This window comes from Canis lupus, chromosome 4 (assembly GCF_011100685.1).
Source record: "Canis lupus familiaris isolate Mischka breed German Shepherd chromosome 4, alternate assembly UU_Cfam_GSD_1.0, whole genome shotgun sequence".
Classification (NCBI taxonomy): Eukaryota; Metazoa; Chordata; class Mammalia; order Carnivora; family Canidae; genus Canis; species Canis lupus.
In genome coordinates, this window is record NC_049225.1 from 1,000,836 (window position 1) to 1,026,169 (window position 25,334).

Genomic DNA, 25,334 nt, shown 5'->3' on the forward strand with positions numbered 1-25,334 from the left:
CCAGGGACAGATAAAATCTTCATCTCTTGAAACGAAAGATAAAAACCGTATTAAAACAAAATCCTGAAGTAACCCCCAGAGAATTAAGACACCAGTGTCCCAATATCATTTAGAATGGCTACCAATTTTAAAAGAAGCTCATTAATTCATATTTTAAGGTTGGGAAAATAATCCAAGTGTGTGACAAACATCGAGAAATGACTAAAGTACATTTGTAGTATTTTTTGAAAAATAACTGAGAGGCCAGTCAAACCCTCTCTAGTCAGGAAAAGCAGCTGGCAAGTTCAGGATTTGCCTTCCTATATTGATACTTGTATTATATAAGATAATCCTTCTCTATATAATGGCACCTGTAGCTAGACCATTCACAAATGCAGGCTAGGTATTGCTGTAAAAATGCAAATCACAGCTGTGTCACTTATGCATGTCATGATTTACCAAAGACACCAGAGCAACACTGTAACTTGATGAGCAAACCCCAAACCCAGGGCACAGCTTCGGTGTTAAACTTGATTCTGTGGTCCACTATCCAAATGTCCTTGGAAAGGACCAGTTATTGTATATGACCCTTGAAACTCACCATTTTTAAAATCGATTCAAGTCCTAACATCCTGGAGCTTTATACAAACGCATTTCGTTTTTAACAGACAGCTATAAACAGCAGGCAAACAATGAATTTTAAAGTCATCTTATCGATAGTTTGTTGGATAGAAGGAAAATCTTATAAAATGATCTCATCCATTTGTGAACCTTAAATTGCATATTGATATTGAAAGTTTCTTGGGATTTGTTTTGAGCAGAACTTACATGAGAAAAAGAAAGTGACTTTTACTTTTTGTCTGTCTGTCCCAAGGTTTTGCCTGGCCCACAGGCTATCTTTAGCTGGTACTTGAACATTAATTCTGCATCTCAGAAGCTTTTTTTAAAAAAAGATCTTATTTATTTATTCACAAGAGACACACAGAGAGAGGCAAAGATACAGGCAGAGGGAGAAGCAGGTTCCCTGTGGGGAGCCTGATGCGGGACTCTATCCCAAGGACCCCGGGATCACGACCTGAGCTGAAAGCAGACTCTTAACCACTGAGCCACCCAGGCGCCCCTCAGAAGCTTTTTGATGTACAGATTGAAAACACTCAGTGGGCCGGGACTACTGTCCTGTTCAGCATTGCTTCCCTGCTGTCAATAATCCACAAATAAATAAATAGCAGAGCCTTTTCTCTTCCATGATTCTGGCAGTAAAAGTCAGATAGAGAAATAAAAGAGCATAGGAAAAAAATAGCATACTATTTTTTTCTATTAGCCTTGCTACCAGTGGCCAAGCAGCTCAGAGAGGCTGGGAAAACACCCACCCTGTGGTCAGTGGCCACAATGACACTTGACACAGGGAACTGAGGAAGCCTCTTTTATATTTTGACATGTCCAACCAAGGGCTTGCCCTATTCACTGGACTCTTCCTCCTCTTCTTTATTAAAAATCAGTATTCTGAGGGACACCTGGGGGGCTCAGTGGTTCAGCGTCTGCCTTCAGCCCAGGGTGTGATCCTGGGGTCCTGGGATCGAGTCCCACATCAGGCTCCCTGCATGGAGCCTGCTTCTCCCTTTGCCTGTGTCTCTGCCTCTATTGCTCTCTCTGTGTCTTTCATGAATAAATAAAATCTTTTAAAAAATCAGTATTCTGGGTAGGATTTACAAGAAATTTATCTATTTAAATAGATATATTTATAGACACAGACACACCACACACACACTGTAGACCTTCTTGTCCCCTGCTCACCCAACCAGGGTGGTTCTGGAGCCCCCATGCCCCATCTCTTTCTCACCCTTACAAGTGGACTGGTAAGCTTTTATCCCATCTCTTTACCCAACTCCACAAGGACCTAATCTTCCCCCTTCTGCACCACCCTAGTGTCTGCATCTAATGAAATACATTGGAGTTTTTGTCCCCTGGAGCTCTCAGGGCTGGCAGAAATGATACTGAGCCTTCAGTTTGGATCATGATCTCCCAATGTGAAGCAAATCTCTGGATGGCTAGGAAAATGTACCATTCATCTCAGACATCCAAAAAATGAAATTGATTAGAAACACTGAAACATCAACTGTGGCACTTCTATGGCGGCTGAAGATGCAGAGGTACCTAGACAGATCCATTCTTAATTCATCTTGCTTCAGCACATCTTTATTGGTATTACTGAAACTGCTCAGCGTGCCCCTTTGACAGCCAGGCTACGGTGGGACATGCCTTTTTTTTTTTCTTCTGGAGAGACTCCCTGTGGGTATCTTCCTGTATTGTGTGTGTGTGTGTGTGTGTGTGTAACTTTACTACTTAAAAGCAATAGTCTGTGAATAATTTTATTGTACATTTTTCTTTTAGTAGTTCTTGCCACAGAAGTCATACCTTTCATGTAACTGCAGAGTAAATGGGGTTTTGTCCTCCAAGTGTGACTTTCATGTCCAGAAAGCTGCGTTTGGAGGCACAAGCAAGGTCCTGGCTCTTGTGTCTGGGCTCTAGGAGACTAATGTGATTTAGGAACTGATAATGCGAGAGCTCAGGGAACTCATCTTCCCCTTTTCATGCTTCTACTAACAGCCTTGTATTTGCCTCTGTTTAGGATTGCACAACTGCCAGGTGAAAGAAGGGGTATTTATCATAAGTAATCCTCAAAAGACTAAGGAGGAATTTCTTAGGTAATCCTCAAAAGATTAAAATCGAACTAAGTGTATATTTACTCAGTGTGGCTGGGAAGGTGCTATTACGGTTAAGAACAGTAAAAAATATATGCACAAGGGACACCTGGGTGGCTCAGTCAGTTAATTGTCTGCCTTCAGCTCAGGTCATGATCCCAGGGTCCTGGGACGGAGTCCTGGGTTGGGCTCCCTGCTCAGCATGGAGTCTACTTCTCCCCTCCCTCTGCTGCTCCCCCTGCTTGTGTTCTCTGTCTCTCTCATTCTCTTTTTCTGTGTGTCAAATAAATAAAATCTTGAAAAAAAAAATATGCACCATTTCTTATCACTTACATACTGTGCATTGACTGGCTAATCTTCAAATTAACTTTCTCTTTCTCCTGAGCATACAGCTAGATAACATTGTCTGGCCTCCTTATAATTTGGTAAGGTCTGGGCACTAGCTACCAGCAGACCATGGGCAGAAGTAACGTGCACCACTTCAAGCTTGGTGCACAGCATCCTCCCATGACCAGTTTTATATGCTCGCTTTCTCTTCCAAATGGTTGCAAAGGAGATACCCTATCTGAACACGGTGGAGCCAGAGGATGGAATGATCATCAAATCGCTGCTCAGAGAAGAGATGCCTGACCAAGAAAACCCAAAGAGTACTCTTGCATAAATAAAATACAAGCTAATGCTGGTTCTTTTTCTTTTTCTTTTAGTTTGCTGAAAAGTAATTTTCATTTACTTAATGGACATGAATTGCATCTTAATTTGCAAACCTTTAAATTTTTATTTATTTTTTATATTTTAATTTCAGTGTAGTTAATATACAATGTTATATTAGTTTCAGGTGTACCACACAGTGATTCAGCAATCCCCTATATTACTCAGTGCTCAGCATAGCAAGTGCCCTCCTTCATCTGCATCACCTATTTCCCATCCCTCTACCTCCCCTCTGGTGACCATCAGTGTATTCTCTGTAACTAAGAATCTGTTTGGGGTTTGTCTCTCTCCCTCTCTCCCTCTCCTTTTCCCCTTTGTACATTTGTTTTGTTTCTTAAATTCCACATATGAGTGAAATCATATGGCATTTTTGTCTTTCTCTGGTTTATTTCGCTTAGCATTATACTCTCTACAGCAAGACTGAGTTCTTTTTTTATGGCTGAATAGTAGTATTTCATTATATATATAATATTCCATTATAAATATATATAAATATATATACCTCATCTTCTTTATGCCCTCATCTACTGATGGGCACTTGGGCTGTTTTCATAGTTTGGCTATCGTAAAAAATGCCGCAATAAACATGGGTTCGTGAATGTCCCTTCAAACTAGTGTTTTTGTATTCTTCGGGTAAATACCCAGGTGCGTGATTCCTGGATTGTAAGGTAGCTCTATTTTTATTTTTTTTAAAGATTTTATTTATTTATTCATGAGAATACAGAGAGTGAGAGAGGCAGAGACACAGGCTGAGGGAGAAGCAGGCTCCACGCAGGGAGCCTGACGTGGGACTCGATCCCTAGTCTCCAGGATCACACCCTGGGGTGAAGGTGGCGCTAACCCCCTGAGCCACCTGGGCTGCCGTATTTTTAATTTTTTAAAGAATCTCTATACTATTTTCCACAGCAGCTGTGCCAGTTTGCAATCCTATCAACAGTACATGAGGGTTCCTGTTCTCCACATCCTCGACAACACTTCCTGTTTCTTGAGTTTTTGATTCTAAGCATTCTAACAAATGTGATGTGATATCGCATTGTGGTTTGGATTTGCATTTCCCTTATGATAAGTAATGCTGAGCGTCTTTTCATGACTTTGAGTTATATTACAAAGTTGTCATAATCAAAACAGTATGATATTGGTACAAAAATAGATACAAAGATCAATGGAACAGAAAAGAAACGTCAGAAATAAACCCACAGTTATATGACCAATTAATATTCGACAAAGGAGAAAAGAATATGTAATCGGAACAAGACAGTCTCTTTAACAAATGGTGTTGGGCAAATTGGACAGCTACATGCAAAAGAATGAAACTGGACCACTTTCTTACACCATAAACTTACACTATAAATTTTTTCTTACAAAAATAAATTAAAAATGTATTAATGATCTAAATGTGAGACCTGAAAACTTAAAAATCATAGAAGAGGGCACAGGCAATAATTTTTCTGATATCGGCCATAACAACATCTTTCTATGCTTTCTAGGCTTCCTGAGAGTAAGGGAAATAAAAGCAAAAATAATCTACTGGGACTACATCAAAATAAAAAGCTTCTGCATAGTGAAGGGAAAAAGCAACAAACCTGAAAGACAACCTACTGAATGGGAGAAGAAGACATATCCAATAAAGGGTTAGTATCTAAAATATATAAAGAACCTAGACAACACCAAATAAACCAAATCATCCAATTAACACAATGGGCAGAAGACATGAACAAACATTTCTACAAAGAAGGCTTATAGATGGTCAACAAGCTAATATTGTTTTATTTCACTCAGGTTTTGGAGTTAATCAACTATATTAGCTAGAACTACCATAATTAATACATGTTGAGTATCCTTTCAAGGAATTAAAATGGCATAAAATATACTATTTTCTATAGTCAAATGAAATTTCTTCCTTCTCTGGTGTTTTAACATAATCTGCAGAGAATTTCATTCAGAGTCATCCAAATAAAAAAAAAGTCAAGTTGCTGCAGCTTGGTAGTTGTCTGATTTCACACCATGAAAATAGTGGCCTTACCTGGGATTCAGAGGAAGTAAAACACTTAATTGAATTAATTATTCAATCTAAGAATGACAGTAAAAATGGCCACAATTCTCATAAAAATGTACTTAATATGTTCTATATTTATATGTTAAAAATATATAAAATATATCAAATATAAAATCTTTGTACACCTATTGGCACATTTAATCCCCCACATATTCTTTGAGATACCCAGTATTAACTTCACAAGTTAGAAGCTGCGGGTAAGGTGTACTGTCACTCACCTAAGGTCCAACAGGTTTGTCAATGGCAGAGCTGTGCTGTGAACTCAGTTGTGCTGATGCTCATGTTCAGTCTCATTAAAAGATGAGTCAGAGAGAGTTGTTTCCACATCCTCTTGCATGGGCCAGCATGATCAGAGTCTGCGCTGTGTTTCACTCCCTTGACCTATCCTAAGATCACAAAGACCTCTGAATTGCCAAATCTGATGAGCCCTCTATCACTTCTGCCACCAGAAACTCTGGTCTTGGCTTCTAAGACTTGAATCTTTCCTGGCTTGTTCCCATCCTCACAAGCTCGCCTCAAGCTTTTCCACTTCCTGTGACATCTGCCCCGTGAAGCTCTCACTCTACATATGGGTGGTTTTACTCCACTGCCTGAAGCGCCCCCTACTTTTACCAGCTACTTTGAGGCAGAAACTCTAGTCTCTTCATATTCCCTACAGCTCTTTAGCTGCCTTGCAGGGACACCATGATGACTCTGGCATTTCAGCCTCTAAGGATCCAACATCTAAACTCACAATCTTTCCTTTTCTGCTGGTCTTATTGAGTTCTCTATCTGAAATGGTATCACTGACCTATTTATGAAAGCCAACACCCGAGATTTGAATCTTCTCCTGAGATTCTCCCGGGGTTATTGCAATCCCCCACTAATTAGGCTCCCTGCCTTCTGTCTGGACCCTCTGCCAACCATCGCCGCAATCAAGCCAGAGTGGTCTTTCTGAAAAACACTTGTCATTGAATTTGCTTGCATATTGTCCTTTAATGGCTCTGTATGACTTCAAACTCCCTGGTTTGGCTACAAGATTTTCTACAACCTGGTGTCCTGCTCACCAAACTCCGCTACAGCACTCTGCTCACTCGGTTTTTCCCCTGCCTTCCGTTGTACTAAATGGACATACATGCCTTTAAAAAATAAAACTAGGGACATCTGGGTGGCTTAGTGATTGAGAATTTGCCTTTGACTCAGGGTGTGATCCCTGGGTTTGGGAATCGAGTCCCACATCAGGCTTTCTGTGATGAGTCTGCCTCTCCCTCTGCCTGTGTCTCTGCCTCTCTCTCTGTGTCTTTCATGAATAAATAAAATCTTTAAAAAAATAAAACTAAATCAGACTGCATCTTGACTAAAGCAACACAAGACTTCCTGAAACTAAACTGATAACAGAAGAATGATAGGCTGTTGCTATTGTAGGGGAAAAAGGAGATGGGTTTAAAGTGAAGCTGCTGAATCCCTTCATGATTACTGTGGTGGACCCTTGAACAACACGGGTTTGAACTACACGGGCCCACTTATATAATGGACTTTTTTCAGTAAATGTGGGACAGTACTGTGAATGCATTTTCTCTTCCTTATAATAACACTTCTTTTCTCTAGCTTACTTTATTGGAAGAATACAGTATAAAATACATATAACACATGAGCACCTGGGTGGCTCAGTCAGTTAAGTGTCTACCTTTGTCTCAGGTCATGAGTTGAGGTCCTGGGATCAACTCCCACATTGGGCTCCCTGCTCAGTGGGGAGCCTGCTTCTCCCTCTTCCTCTATTCCTCCCCCTGCTCACTCTCTCTCTCTCTCACTTTCTCTCTCAAATGAATAAATGAAATCTTTTTAAAAACCACATATAACATACAAAATATGTATTCATTGAATGTTTATGTTATTGGCAAGGATTCCAGCCCATAGTAGACTATCAGTAATTAAGTTTTGAGGGAAGGCAAAAGTTGCACTATATAGATTTTCAACTGCTGGGGTTGGTGCTGGGGTTGGTGTCCCACCCCCATGTTGGCCTGAGGACTCAAACAAATCACCTAAGATAATGTGTTTAAAGTATCAGATTTGGGACATCTGGGTGGCTCAGAGGTTGAGCATCTGCCTTTGGTTCAGGGCATGATCCCAGGACTCTGGGATCGAGTCCCACATTGGGCTCCCTGCATGGAGCCTGCTTCTCCCTCTGCCTGTGTCTCTGCCTCTCTCTCTCTCTGTGTCTCTCATGAATAAATAAATAAAATCTTTAAAAACAAAGTATCAGATTTGTTGATATCATGAAAGCACTCACATGTGCACACACAAGCATGCTTGACAGGATTTGTTAAAACATAATAGCACTTAAAGAAAATATTTCCACCCCCTTGCAGAGCAAAGGCTCCTAAGTGCCAAAACAGGAAGGATCTACAAAGGAAATCTTTCCCTGAAGATTAAAATAACAACTGTGACCCACTGGGGATGGCTCCATCCAGAGTCAGTTTCGTTCCCATTTTTTTTTTCAAGAAGGAACGAACCCTTGTCAGTCTCAGATGATACATGTGGGATCAGGAGAAAGCATTGTCCAGGGCAAAAATTAGCTGCGAAAACCACAAAATATTAAGAGATAAGAAGTTAGATCATAAAAGAAAGAAAGAGGAAGGAAAGGAAGGAGGAATGAGGGAAGGGTGAGAAAGAAATCTCACACCAAAAGGAGAGAAAGAAAAAAAGGCAAAAAAGGACAGGGACACTAAAAGGCCCAGAGAAGTACTGAGGCTGGAAGAGAAGAGAACAAGCCATCTTTGGGGTCTCCATGCAGATAGACAGAAAGCCAGGGGCTCCAGTGCTTTTTCTATGTTGATACCCTCAAATTCTCATCTCAACTAAATCCCAAAATCCACTTAAAATAGAACAGCCTTCATAACTTAGATTTGAACTTCAAGAAGTCACATAAACCAGATCTTATAAGGTGTCCCATCCCATTAATTTCACCTTACAGATGCGAAAGAAATGCTCCTACAGGGAGTCCCAGGGGTCCATCGGTAATCATGGGTCACCAGGACGCTGGCCTTGGAGTATGTGGCTCTGTGGGTGGAACAAGAGGCTGGAAGGGTTCCCTCTGCCTCCCTGATTCTGTTTATTCTGGGACCCTCAGATCCTGCCGAAGGAGCCACAACCTTGCCAGGAGGTTGCAGAGCTGGCACCTGGGTGGCGGGATATCGCCAAGTCAGCAAACTGACATACGGTAAATTAGAAATCGAGCAAGGGGATGGAGGAAGGGATGGAAATGATGGGTCACTGTGGATGCAACACTGTTTGGTTTTAATTAACAATTCGGTATGCAAATCTAGTACACAGTAGAAGGAGAACAGGACTAAACCCAAATCACCAAAAAACAGAGCTGGGAGAGACATTATAAATAACGTAGCGCTCACTCCCCCCCCCCCCCCCCAAATATTTATCAAGGGAGGAGACCTGGTCACAAAACCTGTGTAAGGCCTTGCTGCCAACAAGTTAATTCAGTCCCTAAAAATACAAGCAAATAAAAACAAACCCATACATCGAGATCACTTAGGATTAGTAGGTGATCCTTCTAAATATAAAGACAGGAAAAACAGTCCACTGGCCCTTTGACAAGTGACCAGAAGATAATGTTATTTCTTCCTCCTGGAGGGAATAAGAGTAGAAATGGACTCACAGTCAGAGACCTCACCTTTCTGAAACTATAAGTGACTCTCCTTTAAGGATAGGGCTTTTTATGGCCATTGCACGTGTTTATAATCAGGGAAGGAAAAGTTGGACAAAAAAGGCCAAAATGAATAGGATCTGGCATCCCCTATAATTGTGGCTCTAAGGAGAGGAATGACAGGATCGCGTGTGGGTAATGTCCAAGTCATTTCTGAATCGAATCCAAATCCCCTAGCTGCTATCAGAAAAACACTGTTTGCGAACCCGCCGGCCTATGATCGCCCACCTCACAGCAAGAAACGTGTAGGCTGCCCTTCCAGAATCCTACAGTGTTGTTGGAAACAGGCCAGACAGAGGCGGTGGAGATGAGGAGGGGCAGGAGGGGGCCGCAAAGTCTGTATAAATTCTCATCTGCCAAGATGAATGTGCAGGAGGAGCTGATGCAAGCCTGTAAGATCATAAAGGCTTGGATAGGGTAAAAATGGAACTTTTATAGCCAGATGCTATTAAAACCCACAGTTCTGAGAGGCTGGTGGAGGAGACAATGCCTCGGAGATGTTAGGGCTAAACTGAGGATGAATAAGGATACCACTTAATCAGTATATCGTAAACTTGTGTCACTCATTACTTCAAGAACTGGTAATGGCTGAAAATATGTAGAACTCCAAAGGATGGCTTATGTAATATCAGGTCTAATAGTTCAATTTTCTCTTTTGAGACTATATCCCTAACATGTCAGGATGGAAACTATTTGGAGAGTATATCCTTATGCTTTTGAGTTTAAGGATATAGCCTTGCTGAGTGTGTTCCAGTTAAATGGAACACCAGGGTGGTTGGTCAAGGGTCGAATCCAGCACTGTTTCCCTGAAGCAAAGAAACATCACATAGTGTCTGGAGGCGCAACATTACCATGATCTGAACAATTCAAGCTCATTGCTACTGTCTCTCATAAATCCCAAAATACAGCACGCTGTCTATGACTAAGTGGTTCCTTTGGTTTCTTCTGCACATCACTCGTGTCCGAGTAGCAGAGATCACTAGTTAGCCTTGTGATCTGTGTGCTCAAGGAAGAGAATGCCTTTTTCACTTTTGTGTACACGCATCCCCCTAGGATTCCTGTAAACAAAACTTTTGTGCCTTTCCCAAATTTGTAGCTGTTTACTGGCTTAAAGGTGATATAAGTTCATGTTTTCTCTACCTGAAGGCTTTGTTGCAATTCAGTTAATTGTAACTATTCCATCCCAAAAAGCACAATCCCAGAACAAAGCTTTATGGAATGATGTCAGGTGTTCTTTGTTATTTGAAATGTTAATTACTGATTTAATAAAACACCCATCTCATTGCATTATTAAGCAATCCATGTATTTTTTCCCAATCATAATGGCTTGAAAAATTTTGTCAAATGTCATTCTGAAATCAAGATGTTCTCATTTGAAATCAAGATGCACAATGTTTCGCTTTACCAATCTCTTCTATCAGATAGATGATGATGTTGCTGGGGCTTGATTTTATTTTGGTGGGCTCTTGTTTCTCTCTCTTCTATTTATCCATCGCTCATAATCATCTGTTTAATAAACTTTTCTAGAATACAAATAGTACGGTGCATAACAGAGACAGCCAAAGAACTTTGGTTGAGAGAATTAGCACTCCCACTCATAGATGAAGGATGTACTATTTTACATTGCACTATACAGGCAGTCCCCTGGCATGGACCTCATTTGGTATCTTTTCTTGGGCTAGAGTCTTTCTTTCCAGTCCTTCCTTTTCTACTTCCCCCCTTGCTTTCATGAAATTGTGTGAAGTGTGGCATCTAGTTCTGAGTAGCAATGTTAAGAGAGATGAGAATATCTTGAATGATTCTTTATATTATTACCTTCTTAATAACTGGAACTAGTTTTGAAATTTTACTTGATACTATATTTTATTTTTTTTATAGGAGAGTGTACATGCAAGTGAGCAGGGGGGGACGGGCAGGGGGAGAGAGAGAATCTTAAGCAGGCTCCATCCTGAGCATGGAGCCTGACAATGCTGGGTTCATTCTTAGGACCCTGAGATCATGACCTGAGTTGAAATCAAGAGTTGGACACCTAACTGACTGAGCCACCCAGGAGCACCAAAATACTGTTTTACATATTGTTTTAAGGACTTAAATATCATTAATTCATGTACTTTTTTGTAACGACTTTATAAGGTAGAAACTTATTCCCGTTTTACGGATGAGAATACTAAGGCAAAAACCCAGGGAGTCTGGCTCCATGGTCTCTGCTTTCAGCCACCCTACTATGCTGCTATGGAGGCAACAGAAGAAACATCTACAGAGGCCAATTCATCGCCTGATGCCTTTTTCAACAAAGAAGACTGTGAATGAAATGAATGGAGAAACAAATAAACCAGCACACATGAGAATACAGATGCACAAAACCGGTCACACTTCTTGAACTACAACATCCATAATATGTCTACCATGTATACGACACATATGACAGGATGTCAGATCTACAAATACCTGTGCAAGTTAAAAGCCTCAAATGGATAAGAAGCAACTACAGGGCACCATTGCCAGGTGGTGAGATCTCCCTTCTCACAAACTTGCCTATATTGCACTAAAAACTTCTCCCTTTCCCCTGTTGTCACTATTAGCAGCAACATTAAACCTCAGTCTGCTTCTCCTCAAATTCTGCTCTAGATAATCTATTTCTTCTCTCTATATTCCACAGATTATTCAGTGAGTATTACAATATGTCACACATTTATTTGTCCCATAACATGATACGGTCCACAATCCATCTTTTGTAATACCCTGAGCTTTCTTCCACCCAAACATGGAAATCCTGAGCAAATGTGCTCCAGGCATTGCCACAGGCAGCTAGGGGACCACAGTAACATGTAGACATCTGGGAAGTTCTAAGAATAAGCTAAAGCTCAATAGAATTTTCTGTTTCAGGAGATTCGTGACACTTCATTCATACTACAAAAGTCATATGTGTTTTTAAGCCTGTTTTTCACAGCAGAATTCTTTTAGGTAAAGTTTGAAAGTTGCAAAAATCCCTCCCATCTGGATGGAAATCTTAAACATTTTCACAGACGGTCCTTTACCTTCTAGAAAGCTGACTGTCTTACGTAGACAAAGAGTACCTGGATTTCCCAAATAAGTACTTTTCAGAGAGTGATATTTAGTTGTGCAAGGCTGTGGTTCAAATATGCTTGGAGAAGTAAGTAGGAAAACTTTCAAGCCTCAAACTACTTCTTGAATAATAAATAGAAAAGTGTTACTGGATTATTAGTGTGGACGTCAAAGACAAAGTTATTGTTTGATATTTTAGTAATTTGCAAAACTGATCTAAATTCTTTTTATAACTCACCTAAAGAAGTAAAATAAACTTTTAGGCCATGATCCCAAATTGGATCAGACAAGGGAGGCTGTCAGATAAGGGAGAAATATCAAATAGCATTTATTGCAAAGTTTCAATTCAGAAGAGCTCCAAAAAGACAGAATTCATATGAAGAATACATGTGAGGTCTTTGGCTTTTTATTTTCAGATCCTTATTTTCCACCAAGATTGATTCTCTCTTCTATGACAGAAAGAATTCCAGAACTATTGCGTACTCAGGTTTAAGGAATCCATTTCCCCTTCCTCAAATCCTTCCCTCTTTGTACCTCAGAGTGGCTATCAGGAAATGCCTGAGTGGTATATGGTGTCCTTTTTTCTGTGAAGGGAAAGCCTTCCTGATCCTTCTTATTAGTAGGAATATCTGACAAGGCGGGGATCAGACAATTTTTGTTTCTAATTTGAGGGACTTCACCCACATCCTTCTATGAGCTGATGCAACCTCAGATTTTGGAGAAACTTACTGGATGGAAGTAAGAGTGAAGAGCTCCAGATGGTTAGCACTGTTCTGAAACAGGATGCAATTCCTCAGATTCATTTTACTTAATGATATGTCTGTCATTGTTGTTGAACAAAACATTAGATTTTAGCAAAGTATGTCATCCAAGAACTTCAGATTCAAAAGAAATTTTATTTTGCATGGGTCCCTAAATTACATGCTATTTTTCTATATCTTGATTGTACAAATCTTTCTTTTCCCTATATTGAAATAATATTTCAATATTATTTGCCTTTCATGATTATTTGCATGAATATTTGATATTTGATATGAAGATTAAACAACACAGGAACTGCTATGTGTTGTAAACACCTCATTTTAAATTAGTACGTTGTCTAGGTATCCTTACTTTGACCGAACACTTTAAAAGCACCTAATTTATATCCAACTAGACAGAGCCATGACTACACAAAGAACAATGACACCAGTGAATTTAAATGGAGATTGAAAGTCAAAGGCACAGAAGAATCTATCAAGATCCCTGCTGCTGGTATGCCGATCATGGGGCTCACAGTGGCTTGAGCTTGAGGCTAGCAATCTTGATTTGATCCTTACCATGATCCCATGAGATAGATACACGGTATTTTCATCTATTTTGTAGCTAGGGCAAAAAGTGCAGAGAAGTCAAGCAATCATCTCAGGTTCCCATAGCTGTGATTAGAACTAGAATCTTCCTGTCTAATCTCTTTATGATTTTTCTTCCTAGTATATCCAGGTCCAGTCACCTGCTATTCTGATAATAGTAATCAATACTGGCACAGACAGTATTTGCTCACCAGATTCATCCTTCCTCCTTCTTTCATTTAAAAAATATCCTTACGTCTTGAGGTAACATGTAGAATTTCCTTTAATTAAGGGAGGCCATTTTCATCCTCCCAAGTCTAGGAGTTGAATCATGATTGATGTAAACTAGTCACCTTCATCTCATTTCCCTTGACTAATGATTGATAGGTGAATGGCCATGGGTAAGGGGTAAATGAAATGTAAGGCAAAGACTACTCGTAAAGACTTCTTTTTCAGAATTAAAAGACCATGAAGAGAGGCCTTTGCTCCTATACTTTACCTGCCTCAAATGTGGATGTGATTCTTAGTGGTGTGTAGCCAACCTGCAATGAGCATATGCAAATAAATAGTAAATGTAAAGATGAAAAGTGCATTTGCCCCTGTTGCCAGCACTGAGCAGGTAATTAAGGATCAACACATGCCTTCCTCTAGACTTCATATATGAGATAAGTAAACACTTCATTATCTAGGCCATTAACAGGGTACTCTATTACTTACAGTTGAATACAGTCACTATGACTATAGCTATAAATCAACATCTTAGAATGTGTTATTCGACTTAAAATGCAAAAAGTTTTTGTGTTGGCTACTTAGATGGTGCTGAAAACATCTGAGTCCACAAGCAAAAAAGCATATCCACGTATGCACACATTTCTACAGATCATTAATGAATAATCCTTTTCTAGATGGGGATATTTAAAACATTTTGCCATATGAGTCTCTGTTGTAGACTTTACTGAACTTTTTTAAATTTCAGTGTATAAATTTGAGTGTAAACATCTCCCTATTGTACCTCTTAAAACATTTCTTTGACTAGAAGTCTCCATCTGTATAGATTTAATGAGTGTGTACTGTGTGCTAAGCTCTGTGCTGAGTATGGAGATTCAGAAATGACAAGACAATAGCCCTGCCTGAAGAAACCCAGTCTAACAGTGGATATGCAAATGGAAATATTAAAATGTTGGGAGCAATTTTTGCCTATAGGCAAAAGTGAGAGATCATAGAGAAGGGGACGTTGAGCTGGGACTGTGACATATATGAGGAAGATCCTGGAGGAGAAGCAGGGCAGGAGCCAATTAGAGAAAAGGAAGCATCATTTGTGCAGAGAGGAAGTCACAAAATGGCATGGTGTGCTGTGTAGCGTAAAAGGGGTTTTCCAGATGAGGCAGGATGATTTGAGATGAGATCAGAGCAGGTGGCTGGGCAGATCACAAACTGCCTTAGAAGCTCTAATAAATTGCTTAGGGTCTATCCTATAGACAATGCAAAACAACAGAAGGTCTTTAACCAGTGGAGAGACAGGCTCAGATTTTAGATGATTCATTATTTCAGTATTTTCCTGTAATGTAAATATAATACATAGTCATGTAAAAGTTTAAACAATACAGAAGTATGTAAAAATGTAAAGTACATAAAAATGGAAAATTTCCTTGCCTTCATACCTATCCTCTCTCAGAAGAGCATCTAGTAATATTTGGTGTGTATTCCTCTGGATTTTTCTTTTTTGTGTATACTGTATCACATATTTTATCCATTTATTCCTTTGCTTGCATCTGTCTCTGTCTGTCTGTGACTCTCTCTCCCTATTATACATTATTTGTTTTAGAGAGGGAGAGAGAGAGAGCGAGCGAGCATGTGCACATGTGTGTGTGCAAAGGTGGGGGGTAGAGAGGGAGAGAGAATCTCAAGCAGACTCATGCTGAGCATGGAATCTGGTGCAGGGATTGATCCCATCACCCTAAGAACACAACTTGAGCTGAAATCAAGAGTAAAAGGCTTAATGAACTGACCTCCCCAGAGGCCATTATTGTTGTGGTGGCTAGTTTCTTGATATAAGAGCAGAGTCAAGTAATCATGGCAGAGATGGAATAGCATGAAAAACCAAAAGTATTACTATTTGCCCGTTTACAGAAAAAGTCTGCTGACTTCTGGTATAATATATATGCATTAGAAAAAATGTCATCATTTTTGTATTCACAGACACTTAGGTCACCCAATTGTTTTGTCACAAATAAAAGATTAACAAATGTTTTGATACATAGTATCTGCATCCTTTTAAGTGAGTTTTCTGTAGAAGAGACTTCTAGAAGTGGATTTGCTGTATGAAGAGATTTTCTCTAATTTTTTTCTTTTAAGGAGGGAGTCCTGGTGGTAGTGTAAAGGAGTCTTAGGGCAGATGGATCCAGTAGGAGGCTATTCCCATAATCCAGGCCAGAGGTGAGGAAAGCCTGAAGGTGAGAACAGGCAGAGGTGTTTGAACTGAAGGGAGAACTATTGAGAATGCCACACTGGATAAAGTCAACGTGGAAGGGAGGCGTTAAGTGCTTCCAAGGTTAAAATGCTCCTGAAATCACAAGATGTGTAACTTACCCCCTGAGAAAAAGGATAAATACCATTGGGAATACTAATTTAAGGTAATATATTTTCTTGAACATCACTTCTCTAACAAATCGATGAAAAACTCACACATGCACTTTCATTTTGTGATAAGCGAGATTGTGAACAAAGATTTGTGATTCTTCGTATTACCAACGTTAGCTATTTTCAACCCAACAGTTCCTGTGTGGCTGTCAGGATCCTGTCTTTCCACCTTCCTGCCCATGGTGAGCCTTCCCTGGTCCTGTAGGGCAGCTGTCTTCATTACAACTCATCATCCACCACAGGGCTGACAACATGCAAAGGCTACCAGCCTGAGTCCCTCAAGTTAAGATTCTTGAAATGTTTATTCAGGCGCCTAACTTTTTTCTGGATCACATTTTCATAGGAAGTCACATATTTTCTGTATATATCCTCACATCACAAATTAAACATATTTTCATATTTCACTAAAATTGTTTATTTCATTGACCATGTTTCACAAAGAGATAACTTTTCCATGTCACAGGCATTACTGATTAAGCTCAGATGATTGGAAGGCCACAAAGTCATATGGATATATACACACAGGTACCATCGAGGCTCACCCACAGCCTGGGAATCCATTCGGAAGTAGACGTCCACAAACGTTCATTGAATTTGGCCAAATTAGAAACTAGTAAATCAAGCCACCCACCATGCCTGGGTGGCTCAGTGGTTGAGGTCATGATCCTGGGGTCCTGGGATCGAGTCCCACATCAGGCTCCCCACAGGGAGCCTGCTTCTCCCTCTGCCTCTCCCTCTGTGTCTCTCATGAATAAGTAAGTAAGTAAATAAATAAATAAGTAATCTTAAGAAAAAAGTAACTAGTAAATCTGAAAATGCCATGGGGGTCCGTTGTTCAAGCACTGTTCAACATGTTTTAATATAGAGTCTTGGTGAATATTAAACCAGAATGCTGTGAAATCTATAAAGTACTTTAAAGATGAGGTAATATCACATTTGTGGTTTGTTGTTTATCATTGCAATTTTTAAGAGGAAAGGAGCTGCTGTAACAGAATCTGACCAAAAGAAAGCTACATTAGTTGCCCTCAAGAACAGGTAAGTCCCAAACAAATGATTCCTGATCCTCAGAAGAAAAAGTGATGGAATTATTGAGTGATCTAGAAAGAGAAGACTATAGCAACGAAGCTGATAGCAAAATGTCATGATTCCTTTTTGAACGTGGGGTTTATACAACTGTTCTATATACTGAATAGGTCAGTAATCATATGACCAAAGTTCACATTTTAAAAATATTTTTATTTTTCTTAAAGTCTTTATTTATTCATGAAAGATAGAGAGAGAGAGAGAGAGAGAGAGAGAGAGAGGCAGAGACATAGGCAGAGGGAGAAGCAGGCTCCCAGTAGGGAGCCCGATGTGAGACTCGATCCCAGTACCCCAGGATCATGTCAACCACTGAGCCACCCAGGTGGCCCCAAAATGTGCATTTTATTATTTTTTTTTCAAAATTCGCATTTTAAAGGAAAGAAGATCCTGTGGCTGTCTCAGTCTGTGAGAACCAGAGTTCTTAGCTCTGGCCAACATAATAGCAGCCTAGATATATTTGCTTGAGATCTCTGAGATCAGATCCAGGCAACCAGGGGTAAGACCAACGAAAGCCCAGTTTCAACAGCCAGCCAGGGATGCCAAGGCAGGTAGGTGGTGATGCAATGGCTATTCTTTGCTACTTACTGCCCTGATTCCTCCCACCCTGGAAGGGAAAAGCAAATGGATCCAAGCTGTCAACACTCCCCCTACAAAGCAACTGAATTGAAGAAACAATTCAAAATGCTGATGTGGGCAGCCTGGGAGGCTCAGCAGTTTAGCGCTGCCTTCAGCCCAGGGTGTGATCCTGGAGACCTGGGATCGAGTCCCACGTCAGGTTCCAGCATGGGGCCTGCTTCTCCCTCTGCCTGTGTCTCTGCCTCTCTCTCTCTCTCTCTCTCTGTGCCTCTTATGAATAAATAAATAAAATCTTAAAAAAATGCTGATGTGCAAAATCATGCAGGACATGTTCTGAAGAAAAAAATAACCCACTGATGTTCTGGCCTGGCCCCCATGCAGAAGTATGGAAAGGACAGAAGAAAAGGTTAAATCTGGAAAATGTTTCTAACTCCTGCACAAGAAATTCATGCACAGTCTAAGGATGTCAATAAAGGAAGCATCAGATCCAGAAAAAAAGAATTCAAAACTACAAAGAAAAGTTTAGAATGAACAATTCCTCTATTTCTTACTGCATTTTTAAAAACTTAGATTTAAAATTCATTTAATCCTGCTGTACAGTTATTTTTTTACATTTATTTCCACCAGGTTGGGCTCTCCTCGAAGGCATGAGTCCTGCTTTATTTATTTTTGTATCTCCCTCTCCTCCCTCTGTCCCTTCCCAACTCCAGTAACTATTAGGCATCATAACAGTTACATAATTTTACCCCTTTCTGACTGCTGCCAAATCTTTGTTTTAGTATTTTCCAGAAAAGGCATTACCTTTAAACAATCAGTTTGATGGAAAGTGATACTTTGGAAGTGAACACTAATCCTGAGGTATGCTTTAGGAGAAAAGATTTCTACTGCCAAATAGGTTTGAAAAATGGGATATATGCTATTCTCCTTTCGGGTCACAATGCATATTAGCAAATTAAAGGCTCTGAGAAGAACTGCAAACAGGTCAGTTTGGTCTTGCTTATCCTAGTCTTCCCTATTTTGCTGAATAAGAGTACTTTTTTTTGCTTTAATCATTTCTATGGAAATACTCTGGGATTATTGCACTTCAGAGCTTTGTACTTGAAGTGTGGTCTCCATGGTCACCAGCACTGACATCAACCGGGAGCTTGTGAGAAATATCCAAGATGATTCACACACACATCAGTGTTTGTAGAACACACCTGAGGAAGCTCTGGTGTCCTGGAAAGGGTGTTAGCTTTGGAACCAAGTAGATCCATCTGATTCCATCAGTTACAAATTGTATGATCTCCTGCCAGAAAATACACATCTTGAGTGGTCATGGTAAAGATAATACATAAATCACCTGGCACATGAAAAATAATCCATAAAGTGTAGGAATTAATATTACTCATGCTCTTTATATACTTCACTCATATATTACATAGTATATAATTATAGCCCTTCATTTCAAACGATCACCAGAATTAATTTGTTAATGGTTTTGATGTTTATTAAAATTAAAGGTGAATTGTGTAAAACCCAAAAAGTTCCCTTTTACTCCTCCAAAGGAGTTTTATTTATTTATTTTTTTAATTAAATTAAATTTAAAAATTTTAATTCTAATTAGTTAACATATGGTGTTATGTTAGTTTCAGGTGCAAAATATAGTGATTCAACACTACCCTACATCACCCAGTGCTCATCATGAGTGCACTCTTTCATCCCCATTACCTGTTTCACCCATCCCCCACCTGCTTCCCCTCTGGTGACCATTAGTGTGTTCTCTGTAGTTAAGAGTCTGTTTCTTAGTTTGCTCCTCTCTCTCTTTTTTTTCCTTTGCTCCTTTGTTTTGTTTTTGAAGTTCCACATGTGAGGAGATCCTACGGTATTTGTCTTCCTCTGACTGACTTATTTCACTTAGCAGATGGCAAGACTGCATTCTTTTTTTGGCAGCAACATTCCACTGTACCTGTATATACCACCCCTTCTTTATATATTCATCTATCAGCGGACCCTTGGGCTCCAGAAGTTGTTTTTATTATAGGGACCTACACTTTTGAAGGAATGGACAGTGTTTTACAAAAGTTCTAGTTGGTTCTCTATGATGGTTTTCCTTTTCCTGCAGGAGAAATGAAAGACACAGACTTGGAACTTAAGTCTTGAATCTGAAAGATTTAGATCCCTAAATCACATTTAATGAGGGTCACATTTAATGCCGTTAAATTAATAATCTAACATTTAATTGGCATTGCAACTTCAGTTTATCTTAGGCACATATAAACAATATGCATTAAAAAAATCACACCAGCCTGATTTTCATGTTGTATGTAGCAGACATTAACTGAACTATCATTAGAAAGAAAAATATGCAAGTCCATTGGGAAAGAGGTGAAAATGAATAAGAAAAGATTTGATTAGCAAGCAAAGGTCCCTTCTGTTCACATTTTTTCTTTTTTTTAAGATTTTATTTATCTATTTGTGAGAGACTCAGAGAGAGAGGCAGAGACACAGGCAGAGGGAGAAGCAGGCTCCCTACAGGGACCCCAATGCAAAACTCAATTCCAGGACCCCTGGATCACGACCTGAGCCAAAGGCAGGTACTTAACCATTGACCCACCCAGGTGACCCTCTGTTCACATTTCTATGTTTGCTAACTTATTTAATATAGAGCTTGTGAACTCCATCTTTATTTTCTACCCACACATGCTTTAAACGGCCAAAATTTTAATTTTTCCTTAGGATTACAGAGTCCCAGAAATTATGTGTTTCAGTCTCTCTCTAATCTTCTCTATGTTATATTATCTGTATTATGTATCACATATAACTCACATGATATATATATATATATATATATATATATATATATATATATATATAAAAGATTTATCTGAGAAAGAGTGCAAGTGCACTAAAGGAGGGAGGGGCAGAGGGAGAGAGAGAATCTCAAGCTGACTCTCTCCTGAGTGTGGAGCACAATGTGGGGCTCAATCTCAATACCCTGAGATCACAACCTGAGCCAAAATCAAGAGTTGGATGCTTAATCAACTGAGCTATTCAGGTGCCCTGCATAATATATATTTTTAAAGGCTTGGGAGGTCCTTTCCCAGTTACCTTTCTCTAAGTCTTGCAACATTTCCTTAGAAGTAGAAGAGACATACAGCATTTTTTTAATAGAGCACTTCAGAGGCCTCCAGGCGCTTAAGAGTTGGGCAAAGGGATACACAGTGTTTTACAGGCAAAGCCAGGATAAGAACTCAGGTTTTCTGTGTGGTTTTGTCATTGCCCTTGTTGTTTATATGCCATTCTTCTACGAAATCTACTATTGCATCAACACTAAGTCTTCTCGGATATAAAGACACAGTGAAATATCACTTGGCCATAAAAAAACGATGGGGTCTTGTCATTTGCGACAACATGGATGGGCCTGGAGGGTATTATGCTAAGTAAAATTAGTAAAAGAAAGACAAATACCACATGACTTTATTTAGATGTATAATCTAAAAATCAAAATAGATGAACAGACAAAAAAAAAAAAAAGACAGAAACAGACCCATAAACACAAAACAAACTGGCAGTTGTCAGAGGGGTGTGTGAGAGACAAGCTCCAGTTCCAGAGTGAATCAGTCATGATGAAGTACAGGGAACAGAATCAGTGCTACTGTAATAGTGTTATATGGTGACAGATGGTAGCTATACTTGTGAGTGCAGCATAACGCATAGTGATGTCAAATCACTTTGTGGTACTCCTGAAACTAATGTGAAATCATGTGACTACAAAAAAAAAAAAAAAAAAAAAAAACAACCCCCAGAACCACAAGTCTTTCGGAAGTTTGATTCTCTAGTGTGGGAGTCTGCATGTTCTGAAAGTAGCTTAGCTGTTGGAAGCTTGTGTCTTCCTGATGTAGAAAACACTTCCCCATCTACCTAGCAGGAGGATTAGTGTGATCCATAGCTGTGAGAACACAAATCTTCTTCCCCTTGAAGTGTCTGTATTGGATGTCACAAAGAGAGTGCATCCTAAAGTTGAAGATGCTACTATCTGAAACTTCTTTATTTGCAGTATTACTAGTCTGCATTTACTTATGCTTAAAGGACCGTGGCTATTCATTGTGTATTTCAATAAGCCTTGGCAAGACAGTACGCTGTGATACGTGTACTGTTTTTTCCTCTTTCTCTGCACTTTATTTTCTCTTTATGACAATACATCCATTTGATGATAAGCTCTCAGAATTTCAGTTATTTATACAAGCCATTTCTTCTTACTTATCTCACCCATTTCTAGCATTTTTGTTAAGAAAGTACTCATTCATTTTATTGTTTCTTTCATTGCTAGTTCGATCCCCACCCCCTCCACGTTTGACCATAAAAATGCACACTGAATGTACTCACTGCTTGAGGGTCTTTTTACCATATTTCATATGTTCTTATATCGAATAAAATAGATAAAAGTCAGAAGTTGGGCTCTTCCCCTACAATGCCACCTATGGTGTCAGGTAAGAAGGAGACTTCAATTTTTATGACCATCCTGACACCAGCAACATCAAGAAATTAAACTACTGGTCTTTCATCCTCAAAATGTGTCTTCAGTTCATTTCTGTCAAATGTCACAGACTGTCGAAATAAAGTCTGCATAGGTTTCTACTGTCTGTTGCTATACACAATTACCATTACAAACATCATAACTAGTGCATAACTAATGCATAATAATAAAGCATTAAGCAGGTACTTGACCCTGAAGAGAACTTATTGTCATAGGAATGGGGACTTAAAAACTGCCAGCTAGGCATAGAGGCCAATGGCAAGGGGACCTCTTGGTTTCCTAGAAAGCAATGGAGAGCAAAGGGGAGAACAGAGATGGATTCCCAGGCTCCATGAATAAAGAGACATCTCTACACAGGTTTGCTGGCTTCCACAAAGAAAGATCAACATCTCTCCAGAGAAACCTGGGCAGCAGCCTTTGGCACCTCTAGTACCTTCCAGAACTTTCTGAGGGAGGCACCCTGAGACTAAAATGAGGGAATAAAATGACAATCTCCAGGTCTCTTTCATTTCCAGACTACTACAAGTTATGTTTCCAGACAGAGCTAGGAATTTTTTTTCCTGGAATATCCTGAGTCATAGAGCATGGTAAAATGGCAGAAAAGGCTTTCTAGAGTCATATAACTTCACGTCAGTGGTGGCTAATCAACTGTATGACTAAATTCCTTCACAGGATCACAGTTGTCATCCAACAAAAGGCAGTTTCAGGTTCACTGGACAAGACTCTTTTGAATAGTAACTGTATGAAGTATGTCTTTACCTGTTCAGAATTTGTCAAGCCAGGAGATAAATACGAGGAGAAGTGGCTAGAGAACAGCCCTTCTTTGCCAAAAATATTCTATTGAGTTAATGAAGCCTAGTTTATCAACCTATTATGCTATCGTTGGACATTCACAAGCTAGCAGAATTCTTTTCTGTGATGAAAAATTGCATGCACACACAGAAAAGACATGAAGGGATTCTGAGAAGTGGAGTTCCCACAGCAGCTGCATAAAACCCCTGGATTTGTACTGTCCCATACCCAAATCTTGGGCTCAATACACACACTGGAGCAGTTGATCTGCTCCACGGACTCCCTGAGAGAGCAATCCACCTCAGATGGAAACTCAGTCAAGGTCCATGCACCACACAACCTCTGTGCTAATATTCTCCTCTTTCCCTTCTGTTCTGATGGGAACATCTTCTGCATGCAAAAGATAATCCTTCCAATTTAGCTTCAATTTTACCCTTTTTTGGTCCACATTTCAACAAACACTGTCATTAACTTATTATTTGTTTTTTAAAAAGATATATTTATTTATTATTTGAGAGAGAGAGAGCATGAGCATGTGTGTTTGGGGGAGGAGATATAGGAGAGGAAGAGAGAGAATCTCAAGCAAACTCTGTGCTGAGTGCAGAGCCTGGTGTGGGGCTTGATCTCATGACCTGAGCTCACGACTTGAGCTGAAATCAAAAATTGGATGCTTAACTGACTGAGCCACCCGGGCACCCCAACTCACCATTCTTAAAGAGGAATACAAAACAACTTAAAAATAAATAAATAATTTCAGGTGGCATAGTAACATAAATCACTAACTCATATATAATGGGAAAAGAGTTGGCAACATTGTCAATTTATGATATTTAATGGTCATCTTACCCCCAAGGAGTTAAAGAAATGAAAGCTCACTGAGGACAAATGTTTTAGGTTGTCTTTCTAATTTTTAGTGCCACAATCTGGGAAGTAACTAATATATTTTCTTTTCTCCTGAAATTTGAAGGAATTCATGGGCATTCACAGCAGCACTTTTTCAGGAGGGTCCAATCTCCAAACCACAAACAATAATATTTACTATCTCCCATTTTATAGCACTTTGATGCTTTTAAAGTACTCCACAATATATCCATGCATTTGGGATTATTTGTTTGACACAGAATTGTAAAAATTTCTATTTCTGTTTAGACTATGCTACTAATTAGCTATCTGACTTGAAATAGGATTCATTTCTTTGAAACTATTCAATTTTAGGAGTGCCTGGGTAGCTCAGTCAGTTGAATACAATACTCTGGATTTCAGCTCAGGTTGTGATCTCAGGTCTTGAGATCGAGCGTTGTTGGGCTCCATACTCAGCAGAGATTCTGCTTGAGATTCTTTCCCTCTGCCCCACCTACCTCCTCGTCCTACTTGCATTCCCTCTCTCTCTAATAGGTAAATAAATCTTTAAAAAAAGTTAAAGAAAAAAAAAATAAATAAAAAATAAAAATAAATAAAAATAAAAAAGTTAAAGAAACTACTCAATTTTATTATTTGTAAAATGGAAATAATATTTCACAAATTAGCTGTGAAGTTTATATATATATATATATATATATATATATATATATATATATATATAATATATTCATGATACAGCAAAATGCCAAGAAAGTTATTTGAATACTAGGCATTCTTTCACATGCCTGAAAGCAGTTAACACAGTACCCACTGAAATGTTAGTCAATGTTCATAATAGTTTGCCATGTTTTTCGTTTACTGGCTCTCAATGCTAAGGCTAGTACTTTGGTTTTGATTATAGGCAGTGGTTGTTCTTTTTTGTTTGCATGTTTTCTTTGTTACAGCATGATAATTTTCTGTACATGCACCTCGTTCTTGCAGGAAAATAAAAAAGCAAAAAGGAAAAAGGGAATAAGGTTTCTTCATGGGTTCCATTTGCAACAATTTAATAACTTTCTCCTTAAAGTCCTGTATTTGCTAATGCTCTTAAAATAAAAATAGACCTCAAAAATGCTACAGAATTTTATAAGGGTTGTATGATTATGACTGTAAAAGGATAATTATCTTTGCCACTTTTACAAAGCATCTTATAACAATAGGAAATTTCACGTTTGACACATTTTCAGCTTGTGATTCACTATGGCTCTCACAAACTTCTGTGGTTCCAACCATCTCTATCATGACAGGTGGTTTAATTTCTTTCTAAAATTTAATACCTTGTAGT

The 25,334-nt window shown here is 39.2% G+C and overlaps 1 protein-coding gene across 11 annotated transcripts in view; it reads right to left on the minus strand.

Moving 5' to 3' along the window:
• Positions 1-25,334, minus strand: part of CHRM3 (cholinergic receptor muscarinic 3) — a 495,173-nt gene that overhangs the window by 118,084 nt on the left and 351,755 nt on the right. For 5 of the 11 annotated variants that reach the window (XM_038533803.1, XM_038533799.1, XM_038533797.1 and 2 more), the window contains one exon: positions 5,664-5,831. The exons of 5 other annotated variants lie outside the window; for them this stretch is intronic. The gene's annotated coding sequence lies outside the window, so the exon portion shown is untranslated. Of the gene's footprint in view, positions 1-5,663; positions 5,832-19,037; positions 19,127-25,334 lie in introns of those variants that run through there. One more of the 11 variants, XM_038533805.1, reaches the window with a different exon arrangement.